Source organism: Triticum urartu, chromosome 3A (assembly GCF_056163025.1).
Source record: "Triticum urartu cultivar PI428250 chromosome 3A, HENAU_Tu73, whole genome shotgun sequence".
NCBI lineage: Eukaryota > Viridiplantae > Streptophyta > Magnoliopsida > Poales > Poaceae > Triticum > Triticum urartu.
This window is the reverse complement of record NC_141875.1, coordinates 261012016-261026194: the sequence shown is the minus strand read 5'-3', so window position 1 is coordinate 261026194 and position 14179 is coordinate 261012016.

The window sequence follows — 14179 nt, the reverse complement described above, 5'->3', positions numbered from 1 at the left end:
GGACACCTACGGCGACGGCGGAGAGGACAATGTCCACGGTCGGCGTGAAGACGGCGTCGGAGAGGTTGCGGCAGCGAAGCGCTTCGTCGCCGGCGTCGTCGAGGGCTAGCGGTGGCGCTAGGGTTCGTGTGAGAGTGGAACAAGAGATAATGACTGTGGTGAGGCGTGTATTTATAGGGACATGGGCGGCTCAGTGTTATTACACAGGTGCCCCTAGCGATTCATATTTGAGGAACACGTGGCCATCATGCAGCATATTGGGGGTTGTTCCACGTCCCACGCACGCCTGGATTGTCGGGTGGTCGTTCCCACTTCTCCGGGTTTCAGGTGAAGGAATGAGCATTGAAAACGGACTTAATGTTTGTCTCTATATCTTCTGCTAACAAGGACGCAGAGAAGACATTAGACAGTTTCAATAGAATGCATATGATTTGGAGAGATAGAGTTTGAGATAGAAAGCATAGAGAGGTTAGGGTCCGATCACATTCACTTAGTTCAAAAGATTCAACAAGAAGACATAGCTATAAGTGAATGCTGTAGAGGACAGAACACTAGTATATACATATATAATCAACATAGTGAAGATAATCATGAAGACATGTTGAGATTGAAGCCAAACCAAATGTGAAGACATAGCAAATGTAACGCCATGAGTGAAACACTTCAAACAGAAAATTTGGTGATGGTGTTACCCACCGTATAGGAAGTATTAGACCCAGACATGGCGCACAATTATCGTGGCGCTCCGAAGTCAAATTCCACATTAATGTATTCACACTTAGAATGTATGTCTTCATTGATTGAAGATATACTTTATTTCGTGCGTTGCACATCTAAGTCATCAATATGCATAAGTGCTAGGATGTGTGTCTGATCACAGGACATTTGAGGATTCCAAGATATTTAGCTCACACCGTAACTTGCAAAATCTCTTCTCATCCAAGGGCTTGGTGAAGATATCTGCCAATTGCTCTTCAGTGTTGACGTGTATGATATCAATATCTTCCTTCACAACATGATCTCTAAGAATGTGATGACGAATTTCAATGTTCTTTGTCTTCGAGTGCTGAACTGGGGTGTTGGCAATCTTGATGGCGCTTTCATTGTCGCAGTAGAGTGGCACTTGCTTCAGATGAATGCCAAAGTCCTTGAGTGTTTGCTTCATCCACAGAAGCTGAGCGCAGCAAGATCCAGCAGCAATGTATTCAGATTCAGCAGTGGAGAGAGATACACAGTTCTGCTTCTTTGAAGACCAACATACAAGTGATCGTCCTAGAAAATGACATGTGCCTGATGTAGACTTGCGATCCACTTTGTCACAAGAATAATCAGCATCCGAGAATCCAACCAGATCAAACTCTGAGCCCTTTGGATACCATAATCCTAAAGTTGGGGTGTGAGCCAAATATCGAAGAATTCCCTTCACAGCTAAGTGATGCGACACCTTTGGTGCCGCTTGAAATCGAGCACACATGCAAACACTAAGCATAATATCTGGCCTAGATACACATAGATAAAGCAAAGAACCAATCATGGAGCAGTATACCTTTTGATCAAACTCTTTACCATTGTCGTCAGGACCCAGATGATGCTTGGCTGGCATTGGCGTCGTGAAGCCTTTGCAGTCTTGCATACCGAACTTCTTTAGGCAATCTTTGAGATACTTCTCTTGAGATATGAAGATGCCATTGCGTTGTTGTCGTATTTGAAGACCGAGGAAGAACTTCAGCTCTCCCATCATGGACATCTGATATTGCTCCTGCATCATATATCCAAACTCTTCACTGTACTTCTGATTGGTGCAGCCAAAGATAATGTCATCCACATATATTTGGCACACAAACAGTTCACCATCATATGTCTTCGTGAAGAGAGTGCGGTCGAGGGAACCAGGTATGAAGCCTTTGCTCTTCAGGAAGTATTTGAGTGTGTCATACCAGGCCCGAGGGGATTGTTTGAGGCCATACAGTGCCTTGTTGAGCTTGTATACCATGTCAGGATGTTTTGGATCTTCAAAGCCAGGCGGTTGTGCAACATACACTTCTTCAATCTTGCCATTGAGTAAGGTGCTCTTCACATCCATTTGATATAGAAGTATGTTATGATGATTTGCATAGGCCAGCAGTATGCGTATGGCTTCAAGTCTAGCCACAGGAGCAAATGTTTCATCGAAGTCAATGCCTTCCACTTGAGTATATCCTTGAGCAATGAGACGAGCTTTGTTTCTGACAACTTGACCATGCTCATCTTGCTTGTTGTGGTATATCCATTTGGTGCCTATTATGTTGTGCTTCCGAGGATCAGGACGCTTAACCAGTTCCCATACATAGCTTGAATCCATTCAGGTTCCATGAAGGCTTCTTCAATTTTCTTGGGTTCTGTTATTGAGACGAATGCGAAGTGCCCACAGAAATTTGCTAGCTGAGTTTCCCTTGAACGAGTGAGCGGACCAGGTGCATTGATGCTATCAATTATTCTCTCAATCTGCACTTCATTGGCAACACGAGGATGTACAGGGCGAAGATTTTGCTCTTGCTGATCATTGTCATTGTTAGAGGGATTGTCTTCAGGCTGAACATTGTCTTCAGGTTGATCAGGTGCGGAGATGATAAGTTCCTCTTCAGGTTGAGCTTTAGAAGGTATGATTTCTCCAGTTCCCATTAGCTTGATTGTTTCGCTGGATGGAACTTCATCTAGCACATTTGGCAAGTGTTCTCTTTGTGAACCGTTAGTCTCATCAAATCGCACATCCACTGTTTCAACCACTTTATAATGAAAGAGATTGAAGACTCTATAGGAGTGCAAATCCTTTCCATATCCAAGCATAAAACCCTCATGTGCTTTTGGTGCAAATTTTGAAGTGTGATGTGGGTCCTTGATCCAGCACCTGGCGCCAAATACTCTGAAGTAACTGGCATTTGGCTTCTTGCTAGTAAGGAGCTCATAAGATGTCTTGTTCAGAAGCTTGTGAAGATAAACACGATTGATTGTATGGAATGCAGTATCAATGGCTTCAGGCCAGAATTTTCTTGGAGTCTTGTATTCATCAAGCATCGTTCGGGCCATCTCAATGAGTGTTCTGTTCTTGCGTTCGACGACGCCATTCTGCTATGGCGTGTACGGGGCTGAGAATTCATGTGTGATGCCCAAGGTATCAAGATATGTATCAAGGCTAGTGTTCTTGAATTCAGTGCCATTTTCACTTTTGATGTGCTTTATCTTGGCGCCATAGTTGTTCATTGCTCGATTGGCGAAGCATCTGAAGACATCCTGCACTTCAGTCTTGTAGAGGATTATGTGCACCCAAGTATATCTAGAATAATCATCAACAATGACAAAGCCATAGAGACAAGTAGTAGTAGTAAGAGTTGAGTAATGAGTGGGACCGAAAAGATCCATGTGGAGCAGTTCGAAGGGTCGAGTAGTAGTCATGATTGTCTTCGAGGGATGTTTGGCCGTCGTCATCTTTCCTGCTTCATAGGCACCGCATAAGTGATCTTTCTTGAACTTGATGCCCTTGATGCCTATGACATGCTTCTTCTTTGCAAGGGTGTGGAGGTTCCTCATGCCAGCATGCCCAAGCCTCCGATGCCAGAGCCAGCATTCTGAGGCTTTTGCTAGAAGACATACGGCAAGCTGTGGTCCTGCTGAGAAATCTACCACGTACGAATCATCTTTCCGATACCCTTCAAACACTAGAGACTTGTCAGATTCCATTAGAACAAGGCAACAATAGTTTCCAAATATTACGATCATGTTCAAATCGCAAAGTATTGAGACAGACATTATGTTGAAGCCAAGGGATTCAACAAGCATGACTTTATCCATGTGTTGATCCTTTGAGATTGCAACTCTACCTAGACCCAATACCTTACTTTTACCAGTGTGAGCAAATGTGATGTGACTCTTGTCGGATGGACGTAAGGTTGAGTCCATAAGAAGGCTTCTTTTGCTAGTCATGTGGTTGGTACACCCACTATCAATAATCCATTCTGAAGACGCTGGTGTCGTACCCTACAGTGCAGTTAGGGGGATAGGCTTCATGAAGAGAATTGTGAAGCAAAAACATTTGACAAACCAGTGGGTTATGAAAGCTTAGATCCAGATTAGGACTGATAGGGAGAGTAGCAAGCGATTCAGGAACGAAGTACATAGTCGGACCATTCGGGCATTTGATCTTGCGCCCTACAAGATGTTTAAGGTCCCCAGCAATGGCGTCAGACGATTTTGGTTTTCTGCTGGAGACCTTTCCCTGCAAAAGAGAGTTAAGCTTTCTTAGCCACTCACATCTTCATGGGTGGCTGAGAAGCGATAAGTCTAAGTGCAGCGTCTGAGAACTTTGGCTTTGGAGCCCTAGCAAAAAGTCTTGCAGGCGGACAATACTACTCATAAGAATAAGCAGAATAGTTCTTGGTCTTAGGAACATGACGGTTCGATGAACCGCGCTCATATTCATAGGCCTGAGTATGATTTCCCTGCAAAATATTTGCGTTAGTGCGACTCAGGTGAGTCCTCTGTCTGTATGAAGCCTTTGGACCGTATGAAGCCTGTGGTCTGGGGTTTGTCTTCTTCACCTGTGGTGTCATGATGACATTCACAGGAAGATTTTCCAAACACTTTTTCGGCACCCAGATCTTCTTCATAGGCGGCCCATTCCTGCAGTTAGTACCAATATACCTGGCAAACACTTCACCATTCTGATTCTTAAACAGCTTATAGTTTGCATCAAAGGATTCATCAATGACAATGGGGTTAGCACAAGTGAAGCCAGATAGATTGGATGGATCTGCTGAAGGTTCCTTTGCAGCAACCCAGGTGGTTTTGGGGTACTGCTCAGGTTTCCAGTAAGAGCCATCAGCATTCATTTTCCTCGGGTTTCGGTTCAGAATCTTCCTTTTGAGGACATCACATAGTGTCTGATGCCCTTTAAGACTTTTGTACATCCCTGTTTCAAGCAATGTCTTCAACCTAGCATTCTCATCAGCAATAGCAGTGGTATCTCAGCAGAGGGGTTAGTTACCACATCAACAGTTGAAGATATTGCAACAGTAGCAGCAGTAGAACATTCAGCAACAGAAGTAGCATTGTCGCGCTCAATGCATTTAAGACATGGTGGTTCAAATCCTTCCTGAGCAGAACTGATTTGTTCGGCGCGAAGTGACTCGTTTTCCTTTTGAAGATCTTCATGAGCCGCTCTCAATTTCTCAAGATCTTGCTTCCTTTGAAGATAATCATAGGAAAGCTTTTCATGAGTTGTTGAGAGCGTTTCATGACGACTTTCAAGTTCCTCATACTTAACGTGAAGATTTTTTATGTCTTCAATTAAGGACTCAGAGCGAGTCATTTCAGCGCCTAACAGATCATCACTTTTTTCTAAAAGTTTTTGAATATGTTTTAGCTTTCTGTTGTTCAGTTGCAATTTTAGCAAGTGTTTTGTAGTTGGGTCTTGAATCACAATCAGAGTCATCTTCACTAGATGTTTGATAGTGAGTAGTGCGTGTGTTTACCTTGGCACCGCGTGCCATGAAGCAGTAGGTAGGAGCGGAGTAGTTCTTGTCATTTGCATTGGTGTCGGTGATGAAGTCATTGTCTTCAGTGTTGAAGATGGACTTGGCAACGTATGCTGTAGCCAGACTTGCAACGCCAAAATCGGACTCCTCCTCAGACTCCACCTCCACCTCCTCAGAAGCGGACTCCTCCTCTGAATCCATTTCCTTGCCAACAAACGCACGTGCCTTGCCAGATGAGCTCTTCTTGTGTGATGAAGACTTTGAGGAAGACTTGGAAGAAGACTTTGAGTATTTCTTCTTCTTCTTGTCGTCAGAGTCATATTCCTTGATCTTCTTCTTCTTTTTGTTCTCATTGTCCCACTGCGGACACTCAGAGATGAAGTGGCCAGTTTTCTTGCACTTGTGGCATGTTTTCTTCTTGTAGTCATGAGCAGAAGCTTCATCATTCCTTGAGCTTGATCGTGAAGACTTCCTGAAGCCTTTCTTCTTGGTGAATTTTTAGAACTTCTTCACAAGCATAGCAAGTTCCTTTCCAATGTCTTCAGGGTCATCAGAACTGCTGTCAGATTCTTCTTCAGATGAGGAGACAGCTTTTGCCTTCAAGGCACGAGTTCGCCCATAGTTTGGACCGTAGATATCTCTTTTCTCAGAAAGCTGAAACTCATATGTGTTGAGCCTCTCAAGTATGTCAGACGGATTGAGTGTCTTGAAATCAGGACGTTCTTGAATCATCAGGGCTAGGGTGTCAAACGAGTTGTCAAGTGATCTCAGTAGTTTCTTGATGACTTCATGCTTGGTGATCTCAGTAGCGCCGAGGGCTTGAAGCTCATTTGTGATGTCAGTGAGTCGATCAAACATGAGCTGGACATTCTCATTGTCATTTCGCTTGAAGCGATTGAAGAGGTTGCGAAGGACACTAATTCTCTGATCTCTCTGGGTTGAGACGCCTTCATTGACCTTGGAGAGCCAGTCCCAGACTATCTTAGATGTTTCCAAAGCACTTACACGGCCATACTGTCCTTTGGTCAGACGACCATAGATGATATTCTTGGCAGTAGAGTACAGTTGAACGAACTTCTTGACATCAGCAGCAGTGACACCTTCTCCAGCCTTGGGAACGCCGTTCTTGACGACAAACCATAGGTTGACGTCAATGGCTTCAAGATGCATGCGCATCTTATTCTTCTAGTAGGGATATTCAGTTCCATCAAAGATGGGGCATGCGGTGGAGACTTTAATTATCCCTGCAGTCGACATAGCTAAAACTCCAGATGGTTAAACCGAATCACACAGAACAGGGGAGTACCTTGATCTGATACCAATTGAAAGTGCGTTTTATCGACTAGAGGGGGGTGAATAGGCGATTTTTATGAATGCTTCAAAACATGGAAGTTTCGAAGACAAACGATAGAAATAAACCTATTACCATGCAGCGGAAGGTAGACAACACTAGGCAATCCATAGTCAAGTATTCAATGGAGTGAGAGCACAATGACTAATAGCAGCAATGTAGTAAGGATCAGGTAGGAAGATATTATGAAGCCAAACAGAACACGCAGTCACTCAGTGAAGACAAAAGATAGTGCAAACATACAATGACTTCACAAGGAGTAACAGTAAGTAAAGGGAAGGGAAGGATGAAACCAGTGACTCGTTGAAGACAATGATTTGTTGGACCAGTTCCAGTTGCTGTGACAACTGTACGTCTGGTTAGGGCGGCTAGGTATTTAAACCTGAGGACACACAGTCCCGGACACCCAGTCCTGAACACGCAGCTCAGGACACCCAGTCCTCACCGTATTCCCCTTGAGCTAAGGTCACACAGACCTCGCCCAATCACTCTGGTAAGTCTTCAAGGTAGACTCCCAAACCTTCACAGACTTCATTCACCGGCGATCCACAATGTCTCTTGGATGCTCAGAACGCGACGCCTAACCGGCTGGAGGATTCACAGTCCTCAAGTGTAATAAGTCTTCAGATCACACAGACAAGAAGACTTAAGTGATGCCTAATTCTCTTTGGCTCTGGGTGGTTAGGGCTTTATCCTCGCAAGGAATTCTCTCTCAAAGGCTTCGAGGTGGGTTGCTCTCAAACGACAAAAGCCGTATTCTAACTCTGAGCTGCCAACCGTTTATGGTTGTAGGGGGTGGGCTATTTATAGCCACTAGGTCAGATTTGTCCGATATGACCCTGGGTCACTAAGGAACTGACCCGTGTTCCAACGGTCAGATTTCAAACTCACACGGCAACTTTACTTGGGCTACAAGCAAAGCTGACTTGTCCGACTCTGGACAAGATTCGCTCTCATAGTCTTCACTCGAAGACATAGGTTTTGGTTAAGAATCACTTCAGTCATTCTGACTGGTTCTCTTGGACCCCACTTAACAGTACGGTGGTTCCTATGACTCAACAAAGAAGAAAAAGAACTACGAAAGATCTAAGTCTTCGAGCTCCACAGGCTTCATGCGATGTCTTCTCTTGTCATAGTCTTCAATGTGAATATCTTCATATACCACCTTTGACATCAATGTCTTCATACATTTTTAGGGGTCATCTCTGGTAGGAAAACCGAATCAGTGAGGGACTTCTACCTGTGTTATCCTACAATTCTCACAAACACATTAGTCCCTCAACTAGGTTTGTCGTCAATACTCCAAAACCAACTAGGGGTGGCACTAGATGCACTTACAATGTCGGTCCACGACACCTCTTCTTCTCCATGCCGACCACTTGCACGTTAAAGGGGGGGTACCTAAGCATCGCGACTCAGGGCTCTTATTGGCTCTCCAGCCCTCACCCTCTAGCCTTGTCCACGGCATCGCGACCTGGCATACCAGCGATGGCTGAGACCAGCTCGAGGTCCGGGACCCGAGGACGTAGAGTGCCGGCATCTAACCAAATTTGCAGGAACACATCACAAGATAAGGCCCAGTGCCAGGCGCAACCCGCCTAGAGGTAGGGCCCCGTGAGTCCCGTGCTGGCTCACGGGTGCCCAGATACACCTCGCCAGGCCCTACCGTGCCAACCACGTGTCAGGGCGGGGCTGTACACGCCCCGGGGGCTCCTCCCGGAGGGGAGCCCCCTCCCACGTACCAGTGGAAGCACCATGCTCCGGGCTGGCTGACGACACTGCCGAGGAGCGGCTATGCCCGTACACATACGGAAGCGCTATGCTCCGCGCTGGTGATAAACAACTGAGGGTGGCCCCGGGGCCGCATCAACCTCAGGGAGCCCAGAGCTCAGTGTCTAGCCTCATCGTAACGCCTCCCCTTGGGAGTGCCGCGCGAGGGGGCTGGGCACGGGGGCTGCGCCTGGGTCACGCCTAGACGCACGCCACCCAGCCAGGCCCCCCAGGGCCTGGTTCGTCGCACGTCTCTTCCCGAGTGGAGCCAAGGTGCGAAGGCCGTTTGAGCGTCAAGGGGGACTCCTGAGCATCGCGACTCAAGAGCCTAATTGGTCACGTAGCCCCTCACTCCTTAGTTCCGAAAGGCTAACGGCGGTTGAGGTATGTGCGCGGCCGGGCTCTGCAGACGTAGAACGGTAGATCCACCCACATCACACCTCCCTACTTGCTGTTCGTGCGCCAAGGGGGACTCCTAAGCATCGCGACTCAGGAGCCTAACTTGTCACGTAGCCCCTCACTCCTTGGTCCATCCTGGTTTCCGGTCGGGGCTAACGGTGGCTGAGGTATGCGCGGGGCCGGGCTCTGCCGGCGTAGAACATAAGCAAGTATGAAGGAAAAGCGTAAATTTCAAGGAATTCAAAAGCAAATTTTACAGTCCACACTGTTATCTCAATGCCAAACGCAAGTTTAAACGCCTCCCAGAAGCATGATACATGTGCAGGAATTAAAGGAAGGACAAGAGCCACAACGGAGTCACTTGTCGGCGGTGGAGCAGCGCGGAGTGAGTTCGCCTCATGGAGCAGCGGGGTCGGCAGCGCCTTGCTTCGGCTTTGTAACGCCCTCGATGCGGCTATATCTCCCACGTGTCGAAGCACGACTTAGAGGCATAACCGCATTGAAAGCAATGTCGCAAGTGAGGTAATCTTCACACAACCCATGTAATCATAAGGGAAAAGAGATACATAGTTGGCTTACAATCGCCACTTCACATAAATACATGATTAAAGCATTACATCAACCAAGTACAATCAAGGTCTCACTACGGAACCAAAATAAAAGAAGAACCCCAAATGCGACAACGTCCCCGATCGACCCCAACTGGGCTCCACTACTGATCAACTAGAACGAAACAACACAAAGGACAAGATCTTCATCGAGCTCCTCCTTGAGCTTGGTTGCGTCATCTGCACGGACTCATCGGCACCTGCAAGCTGGTTTTGGAAGTATCTGTGAGCCACGGGGACTCAGCAATCTCGCACCCTCGTGATCAAGAATATTTAAGCTTGTGGGTAAGGTAAAGGTATGAGGTGGAGCTGCAGCAAGCGACTAGCATATATGGTGGCTATCATACGCAAATGAGAGCGAGAAGAGAAGGCAAAGCACGGTCGATAAAAGTATGATCAAGAAGTGATCCTAGAACAACCTACATCAAGAATAACTCCAACACCGTGTTCACTTCCCGGACTCCGCCAAGAAGAGACCATCACGGTTACACACGCGGTTGATGCATTTTAATTAAGGTCAACTTCAAGTTTTCTACAACCGGACGTTAACAAATTCCCATCTGCCCATAACCGCGGGCACGGCTTTCGAAAGTTCAAATCCCTGCAGGGGTGTCCCAACTTAGCCCATGACAAGCTCTCACGGTCAATGAAGGAATAGACCTCCTCCCGAGACATTCCGATCAGACTCGGTATCCCGGTTCTACAAGACATCCTCGACAATGGTAAAACAAGTCCAGCAAGACCACCCGATGCGCCGACATCCCAATAGGAGCTGCACATATCTCGTTCTCAGGGCAACACCGGATAATCAATCCATACAACTAAAACCAGCCCTCGAGTTTCCCCGAGGTGGCGCTGCAAGGGGCTCTAGTTTGGACCAACGCTTAGACAAGCACTGGCCCAGGGGGGGGTTAAAATAAAGATGACCCTCGGGATGCGCGACTCCCACGGGAAAGAAGGCTAGGTGGCAAATGGTAAAACCAAGGTTGGGCCTTTCTGGAGGAGTTTTATTCAAAGCGAACTGTCAAGGGGTTCCCATTATAACCCAACCGCGTAAGGAACGCAAAATCCGGGAACATAACACAGATATGACGGAAACTAGGGCGGCAAGAGTGGAACAAAACACCAGGCATAAGGCCGAGCCTTCCACCCTTTACCAAGTATATAGATGCATTAATTAAAATAAGATATATTGTGATATCCCAACAAGTAAACATGTTCCAACAAGGAACAACATCTCCATGTCCAAACAAGGAACAAACTTCAATCTTCACCTGCAACTAACAACGCTATAAGAGGGGCTGAGCAAAGCGGTAACCTAGCCAATCAACGGTTTGCTAGGACAAGGTGGGTTAGGGGCTTGGTTCAACAATATGGGAGGCATGATAAGCAAGTGGTAGGCATCGCAGCATAGGCATAGCAAAAGAGCGAGCAACTAGCAAGCAAAGATAGAAGTGATTTCGAGGGTATGATCATCTTGCCTGAAATCCCGCAAGGAAGAACGTGTCCAAGAAGAAGCCAAACGGACGTAGACGAACGGGTCCTCACAAACGCGATGTTATCGGAACCAACCCGAAGAAGCAAACACCAGAAAAGAAGCACACAACATAGTAAACAACCAACACATGAACATGGGATGATATGCGGGATGCGGTATGCGATGCATATGCATGATATGCAAAGAAATGAAAGAACCTGGCCTCAACTTGGAAAACCAAGTGTGCCACTAGAAAGATGAGGTGAAATCTCTTGAAAACGATATAAAGAACGCCGGAATCGGAGTTACGGTTTGGAAATGGCAAGCAATTCAAATATGACACCGGTCTGCGATTTACAGCAAGTAGTCATCTAAATGCAACAAGATGAACATGCTACAGCACTCAAATATGACAACAAAATACATGGCAGGGATCCATTCATGAAGCTTAACAAAAGTCTAGCACTGAGATACGGCCAATTCATCCATTAACAGGTTCAAACAAGCATGGCAAAAATGCATACGGTAAACAGATTTCAGACTTAGTGAAATTAACACTTGTCTGGAATTTCAGATCAGGTAGCACACTTCGGAGCAACAAAACTACAGGCTACAGGACCTAAACTTGGCAAAGTAATGCATGGCATGGAGCTACACCAAGATCTTAACAAAAGTCCCTTAGTGACCTTGAGCCAAAAGGGATCAGAAAATACAATTGCAAGCATGTGAACATGGCAAAAACATAACCAGATCACAGACTTTGTGAAAACTGGAGCATGCTGAAAACAACTATCAAGTAGGCATACTAACGAGCTCGATGCACTCACTACAGAGCAAGGCATGACAATCTAAGCATACACCCATCAATAATACACAAAATACAAGCTAGACATGGCAAGAACAATAGCATAGCATGCACGGACCGACTACAACATCCTTGGCAAAATTGCTAACAAGTAGACAATCTGCCCAGATTCATGAAATAGCAAAAGTAGAGCTCGATTGACTCAAGCTAGGGTGCTCCATAATTGCAAACAAAGACATGGATGGATAGAGCACTACAATATTAACAAAACATCCTTACTGATCATCCTCAAAAGAGGCACGGATCACTAGGAAACAACATGAACATATGGCATAATGAGATAAACAGACTAAGGACTTAGTGGAAAAGCTAAGTCCCTGAAATCAGCATTACCAAGTGCCTCATTTGGCAAGCTTGTGCTAGTCACCACACACATCACAAAAATACATGGGTTGCACCTATGGAAAGAAGGCAAAACCCTTAACAAAACATATGTGGAACTCATGGGCATATCATGCATACAATAATCATGGCAAAAATGACAAATATCCAAATGGAGCAGCAGATCTGACAATTATCTCAAGTAGCACTCTTCTAACAGCATTTCGGGCATCAAGATGAACTCAAATGGAAATGATGCAATGGAATGAAATGATGTACTCTTTGAGACAAACAATTTGATATGTTATATGCCAAAAACGGAGCTACGGATGCGGAGATACGACATGACGAACATAGCAAAATAGTTAGGGTTTCGGGGCAAAAAGTCAACCTCTCGTCTAGATCCAGATCCGGATCTCGCCGGAGCACTGTAGCAGTTCGTCGGAATTACTATTCACCGAAGAAGCAAAACGAGGAGGAAGCCGGAGGAGGGCCGGATTCGGTGGCCGGAGAGGGTGCTGGCGACGAGGAGGGCCCGGCACAGTGGCGCGGCTGCAAGGCGCGGCGAGGCTCTGGCAATGGGCGGCGGATGCGGCGTGCCGCGGCGGACGTCGGCGGCCGGCGAGCTCCGGCCTCAGGAGTGGGGCGGCGCGTGGAGGAGCAGGCGCCCGAGGCGGCGGCGAAGAGCAGCGCCGGCGACCTCCGGCGAAGGGCGGCGGCTAGCGGGGAGGTTCGTAGGCGGCGCAGGCATCTTCCGGTGGTGGCGGCGGTGGCCGGCACAGCTCCGGCGGCCGGAAGCAGCAAAGACGGCGGGCGGCGCGCGCGGGATCTCCCTCGGGTGGCGGCTGCGGCGGTTGGGCCCCGCGGGCTCAATCCGGGCCGCGCGGGTCGGCGGCGGGGACAGCGGGCGTGGGACACGTGGCACGTTGCCACTGGCCAGGAGCGGCGGCGGGATTTCGTCCGGCGGCGTGCGGGGGGAGTTTTAGGGTTTCATCTGCGGAAATTTTGGAGGGGATCACATATATATAGGTAGAGGGAGCTAGGAGAGTCCAAATGAGGTGCGGTTTTCGGCCACGCGATCATGATCGAACGACCGAGATGATGGAGGAGGTTTAGGTGGGTTTTGGGCCAAATTGGAAGGGTGTTGGGCTGCAATACACACGAGGCCTTTTCGGTCCCTCGGTTAACCGTTGGAGTATCAAACGAAGTCCAAATGGTACGAAACTTGATAGGCGGTCTACCAGTAGTAAACCAAGGACGCTTGGCAAATCTCGGTTCAATCCGGAAATGTTTAATCCCCACACATGAAAGAAAGGTAGAAATGACCACCGGAGGAGAACGGAGCGCTGGAATGCAAAACGGACAACGGGGAAAATGCTCGGATGCATGAGACGAACATGTATGCAAATGAAATGCACATGATGACATGATAAGCAATGCATGACACACAAGCAAAGACAAGGCAACAACAGCGAATAACTGGAGGACACCTGGCACAACGGTCTCGGGGCGTTACAACACTCCACCACTATGAGAGGATCTCGTCCCGAGATCTAGAATGGCACCGGAGGGAAAACGGAAGAGAAAGAGAAGAGGCATAACTAAGTTGCTCCTTTGACAAACGTGTGAAACCAAAGAACCTTGAAGAGGTTAACCCATTTCGAGAAAAGAATACAACGGAGATGCACGAAGTTGAAAAACACTCCGTTAGAAAAGAGGGACAAGGAAGAACAAATTCGGACAACACTCCGGTAGAAAGAGATATGAAACTTGATAAGACAAAAAGAACTTGAACAGAAGGGCACAACACTCCGGTTAAATGGATAGGCATGAAAAGAACATGATCTTGACAAACAAGAATATGGTTGAAGAGAACAA